General features: G+C 39.7%; 1 pseudogene; it reads right to left on the bottom strand.

Annotated features, from left to right (window-relative positions):
* Window positions 1-3,244: 3,244 nt before the first annotated feature.
* Window positions 3,245-3,356, bottom strand: LOC127683960 (uncharacterized; annotated as a pseudogene).
* Between the last annotated feature and the right edge of the window lie 2,765 nt (window positions 3,357-6,121).

Below are 6,121 nucleotides of genomic sequence, written 5' to 3' on the forward strand. Positions count from 1 at the left end.
CAGCTGAAGAAAGACAATCATACTTGGCAGAACTGATTAGTGGGCTACATGGCTTCACACTTAAGCTTTGGGGTGCCTAGCACTACCCTCGTTTTTTATCTTGCTCCCCCTTTTCTTTTTATTTATTTTTTTATCTATTACATCCTGACTGCAGTTTTTACTCCCACCTGTCTCCCAGTCCTTCCCCCAAGTGCCTCCATTTCGTTTTCCACCCCTCCTTCTCTTCCTCTTCTTCCTCCGCCTCTTCTCCTCCTCCTCTTTTTACTCCTGTGCTTCCTCCTCCTCCTCCTCCTCCTCCTCCTCCTCCTCCTCCTCCTCCTCCTCTTCCTTGTTTTCCTCCTCTGCTTCTTCCTCCTCCTCTTCCTCAGTTTCCTTTCAGAAAAGTGCAGGCTTCCGAGGGTATGAACCAAACATGCACATTGGGTTGTGCTTTTCTTGACGGTTGACAACATTGAGTTCTAGTAGGATAGTACCTTGTGTTTGTTACAAGAGCTCCAACTTTCTGTCTTCTCTCACAGAGAATCAATCTGTGTAGAGGATCGAATCAGATTGTCTTCCATAGATTCATATTTACATGCTTAGACCACAGTTAAAGAGCTGTCAGGGAGGTTTAAGAGGTACAGCCTTCTTGAAGGTGGTATGTCTCTGGGGGGTGGGCTTTGAAGTTTCAAAAGACCACAACAGGCCAAGTGCCTTCCTTCCTGAGAACAACAGACTACTATAATGCAGACTACTATAATTTGGTAAGTTTAATTCTATTAGTATATAGCTGATTTCAACTAGGTTAGACATGTAGCATTTCATCTAACTTGTGTTAACTGTTATTGTGACCCTTACTTCCTGTGGTTTGGTGTGGAACCCACCATTGTTTGAAAGAGCTCTTTTGGCTCTCTAATTCAATTGAGTGTGGAGGGGCTTCTGGAAGATTAATAAATCAGTATAATAGCTTTCTATTTTGGGAAAAATCTCATGCCTGCTTAATAATAATGTTCAGAGGCCATCATGTTGGGTCTCAAACTGAAATTCTATAGGTCTATGCTTTCTATTAAGAGGCTGAACTGAGCTAACTCTGTGGGCTTGTCAGCTCAGGATTCTACATGACTGAATCTTCTGTTCTGTTTCCCCAAGGAGAAGAAATGCTGGAAGGAGTCTGCTGTGAACACCAAATGATTAAAGTCTTGTGTTTTACAGCATTTCTTTTCCTGTCTTCTCTTTTGAAGATTTCATATTGTGTTTTCATTGTACATGGCCCTGTGCTACGAGAGGACACTCCGTGCAAGCATCTATTTGTGTGAGCATACCTTCCCTCCACCCTCAGCTTCTCTTTTGTCCATCTCTGTTTACTCCCATCAGACTGTCTTTGCTGCCCTAGACTTGTTCCCTTCTATGTTCACATCACATATATGTATCTGATTTTATGTCTTGATTAAACATCTTAGAACCAGAAATGAGAGCACACTTATAATATTTGTTTTTTTAAGACTGGCTTAATTCACTTAGTATGTTTGTTACTGGTGGCATATATTTCCTGTAAGTGACATAACTTCACTTTTAACGAGTAAAAAAAAAAGCATTCTAGTGTGCACACTCACCAAATTTTCTTTATCCATCCCTCTGTTGTTAGATACCTTAGCTGGCTACATATTTTCACTGCAGTAATGTGATACGTTGACTTGAAGTCTTTTGGATACGTCTTATCAAGAATGGTCACATGGTAGCTCTATCTTTAGTTTGATGAGAAAACTGCATACTGATTTCCAGAGTGGTTTGACATGTTTTCATTCTCACCAGCACTGCGTAAGGGCTCACCTTTCACCTTTATCCACACCACTGCCATTCTTAGTTATTTATTGCCTCAATGACTGCCATTCAGACTAGGGTCAGGTAAAATGTCAAGGAAGTATTAATAGACTTTTTATTACCTAGGAAATGGGCATTACAAAAGAACATAATCTTTCTATACTTTCAGTGGACTAACACATGGACAGGGAGAAGTGGTGTGTGTTCACATGATATATGGCAAACCTATACATATGAATATGTATACAGTATAATGATAAATATATGATAATAAAAGATTATTATTATAAAATACATGTTCAATTCTATTCTTGTGCTAATGGGTAAACATTCTAGTTTGTAGTCTCCAGATTGAGATTTGTATAAAGAGGGTAGCTGCAGCCCAATTTAAGTTCATTATGTTACCAATCTCCACAGAACCCTCATAAAGTACTTAGTAGATCCAAGCTCATAAAATAAGGTTGACTGCTTTTGAAAGAATTTTCTTTGTCTAACCCAGGTTCATTGTCACCAGAGTTTAGATAGAGTGTCATAGCCAAGTGGCTGTATTAGCAACTTTTGTCATCTCTGTGACCGAATAGTTTGCATAGAAAGGGCCCTAATCCTGGAAAGGCTTGATCCAGCATTATAGGGGAGTACCAGGACAGAGAAAAGGGAGGGGGAAAGATAGGAGAATGGATGGAGAGAAGAGGACTTATGGGACATATGGGGGGGGGACTGGGAAAGGGGAAAGCTTTTAGAATGTAAACAAAGAATATAGAAAATAAAAAAGAAATGCAACTTCAGAGAGAGACAGTTTCTTGTGGCTGATAGTTCAAGCTATAGGCCTGGCAGTCGGGAACCATAGCAATGAAGACAGAACCACGGGCAGCTGTTCCTTTCCTCTGCTACTCACCAAAAGCAGAGAGAGCTCAGGGGGGCAAGGAGGAGAGAATCTAATGCTCCTCACCCAGTTCCCAGTGATTCACTTCCTCCAGATGAGCCCTTCTTCCTAACAATTATACAAACTCCCCAAAATGTCATGATTAGCTACTCTTCTTACATGTGAGCATTTCACATAATAACCATAACCGTAACTTTCTCTCTCAGTAGCTAGTGATAGAGCAGAAACTCTTTTATTACTAGACTTCACTATTTCAGAGACCTGCATTTCCAGATAGTCGAGTGGGGGAGTCTGGGTTTAGAATAGGATAAGGATCTGGTAACTATAGACGAGACTGGAAAGTACAAGGACGCACACTGGCATTTGATATGTTCTCCAGGACCCGGGTTCCTCGTACACTCAGTAAAAAGTCACATACGCTTTGACTTGTGCATTAGGTGTGGTCAATCAGGTTACTTTGAAAACCTGTCAGGGCCTCTGGAGACAAAAAGAGCATGTTTGTAAGCATTGTCACAGGTTCCTTTGTGTATCTCTCACCTCTCATTTTTTTTTAAAAAAAATAAATAAAAGTGTTTATGAGCCAGAAAATAGGTGGCAATCCTTTATTCATGTTTTAGGCTCCAGGGCCTCTTCTATCTTTGTTAATGGTATGCTAACTTCTTTTATACAATACAACTTTTGTCTGTATCTTATGATATCTCATGATTTTTCTGGACCAATCATTATCAAAACCCCAAAACCATATGATCTGATTTGACAAAATCTTCAAGGCTCTCAGAGTTTTCAAATTGGAAGCAATTCTGACTAAAATCAAAACCCAAACAACCAACCAACCAAACCAAACCATAAAACAAACAAACAATAAAAAGTAGGTAAGGTAAATGAACGTTTGAATTACGTACAACCTCAATTATGAAGAAAAATGATCTAAGAATGTATTTATTAATATAAAAAGCAATGTTTACATTGCTGTGAAGTTTCTTGCTAATAAGTTCAAGGAAGTCATGTGGTCAAACCTCTTATCTGTTGTACTAAAGTAGACATAGAGGAATGCAGAACTTCCTCCAGTGTACCAGGACTAGACTCCAAATACCTAGTAGTAGATTTCATGCTTTAAATGCAGTCATTTCCCTAGTGAATGCTGTCAGCTCTGGGGTATTGCATAGCTAGTGGTGATTTAGCAGACTAGCCTATTTCACTTGACCTACAAATTAGAATTGTTAAGATTTCTAGCCAGCAAAGCTTATCATAGCTGAACCGCCTGGTTATTACTTCCTTGTGGAAGGGATTGGGTCTCAATCTTGTCCTTATAGTTTTGCTGTGTTGACTTGGGAAACTGATTCCAGCTCTGCACATTTCAACATATTTATTCCTAAAATTAGGACAAAATATCCTTTTCTGGGCAGTTTTATACAGGCTTATACACTTAAACCACTTAGAAGAGAAATTGATAAACTTTCCCCTAAATGGTAAGTAAAATATGAATGAAAACCACGATTGTGAATGTGTGTATCACCATTTTTTCATTTAAGATGGTTATAATATCTTTAATGTGGTGATAGTAAATGAAACACACAGACACAAATACTTACACTGATACATGACACACACACAAAGAGAGAGACAGAGAGAGAATCAGAGAGAGGAGGGGGGAGGCTGATAAGCAACTACATTGAAATTATTTCTTTCTGGCAAAAAAAAAAAAATCTCGGATCTTCCCCCTATTCAGTTGAAAGAAAAGAAGAACCCTTTCAGATAAATCTTTTAGATTCGATAATAACTGTAGTTTCTTGAGTTTTAAAGAGTATTTATGTAATAAATCAGAATGAGTGGTTCTTCATGTTTGACATCTGTTGGCCAGAAACTTTTCCATAGTTGCTTTTAGAGGTGGGCTGTTTAGCTGTTCATTGCAGTCTGAGGACACATAGTCGGTGAATAATATGAAACCCTCATCAGACAGTGCTGTTTCTTCATGTGTTTATACATGTATGTCCATCTGATGCCAAGGCTGTGTTTTTTCAGTTTTAGAGACTGGTATAGTTGTTGTTCTTTTACTTTTTTTAAGCCTATACAAAGACTATAAAATATCTATTATGGGCAGGGCATGTGGCACGTTCCAGTTTGCTGACAATTTTGTAATTTTTAGATGCCTACATTCCAAGTTAGCACGCATGCCGTGGTACCATGAAGGGTGCTCATTTCCATGACTTGGGGCTGTAATTGATGCATTGCAACCATTCGGTAACAGTTAGAAACCCTGGTTAACACGTGGAGCTGCATCCAAAGCAGCCAGAGCACGGCGGCATTGCCCTTTTCTCTATCAGTTCTTAAGTTTTCAACTAGAAGATAACTGACTGGTGGTTTGAAATTGGGAAAAAGAAGAAAGGATGCCTAGGGGGAAATATATTCAGACCTTCTGAACCCAAATGTGGTGACTGCAGTAGTAAGATGATTTCCCCTTCTGAATTCACAATGTTTTCTACTGAGCTGCTGGTATTGTGGCACTGGATTAAATTGAAATCCTCACTTGAAGTGAAGAAGAAGAGCGGGAGACCAAGTGCATGCAGCTGCAGATAGTCTTGGAGCAGAGTCTGCCCTTGAAAGCACTTCCTGCTGCCTTGACAGTTTCTCTGCCTCTATGACTATGGAAATAATGACTTCAGTGGAGTTGCTCTTCTTCCTGTTCGATGTTGTAGTCTTTCACCCTGTCCATGTTTCTCCTTAATTAGGATGATCTGCCATTTCCCACTACTGGAAGTTATGTAAAAGCCATGATTCTCCAGGCTTTTAGGTAGCGAGCAACATGATCAGTAAGGCCAGCTTCTGGCAGGAAAATGAAATCATTTTTATGTTAAATAAAATAACTGCAGGATTCCATCCATAGCCTAAGTCTGACTGGGGGATGATAAAAGATGAAGTCAGAGAGTAGAACTCTTTGATCAAATGGATTGCCTTTAGACAAAGCTTGTAAGAAAGAATCCCAGCACCAAAGGCACTCAGCTGTAAGCCCAAATACAGTATATTTTTTTAAAGCCACTTATAGGAATAGGAGATTAACAAAGCAAAGTCTCATTAGGGAGGCTGTCAGGAAGCTACAAAAGGATGGCTTTGTTTTCCTATACATGGGCCTGGGCCATGGTAGAAATGCACATTGGGGAAATACAATGCTCTGTGCACTATACTGGTCTAAGGAAGTATTCCAGAGGACCCTCCAATGCTATTTCAAAATGCTCTTGCATGCTAACCAAAACATGCTGATGCGTTGGGCAGAAGGTCTGATCTCTTCATGTGTTTTCATATTTGCTGCAAGATTTAGAGTTAACTCATAGAAGACTCTGGAGGAGCTGAATATCAACAGAATGAGCAGGAGCACTGTGGGAGGCTGGACAAATTTGGGGCCATCTGGAGAACTCTGTCCCATGATTCATTTCTCTCACA

Source organism: Apodemus sylvaticus, chromosome 4 (assembly GCF_947179515.1).
Source record: "Apodemus sylvaticus chromosome 4, mApoSyl1.1, whole genome shotgun sequence".
Classification (NCBI taxonomy): domain Eukaryota; kingdom Metazoa; phylum Chordata; class Mammalia; order Rodentia; family Muridae; genus Apodemus; species Apodemus sylvaticus.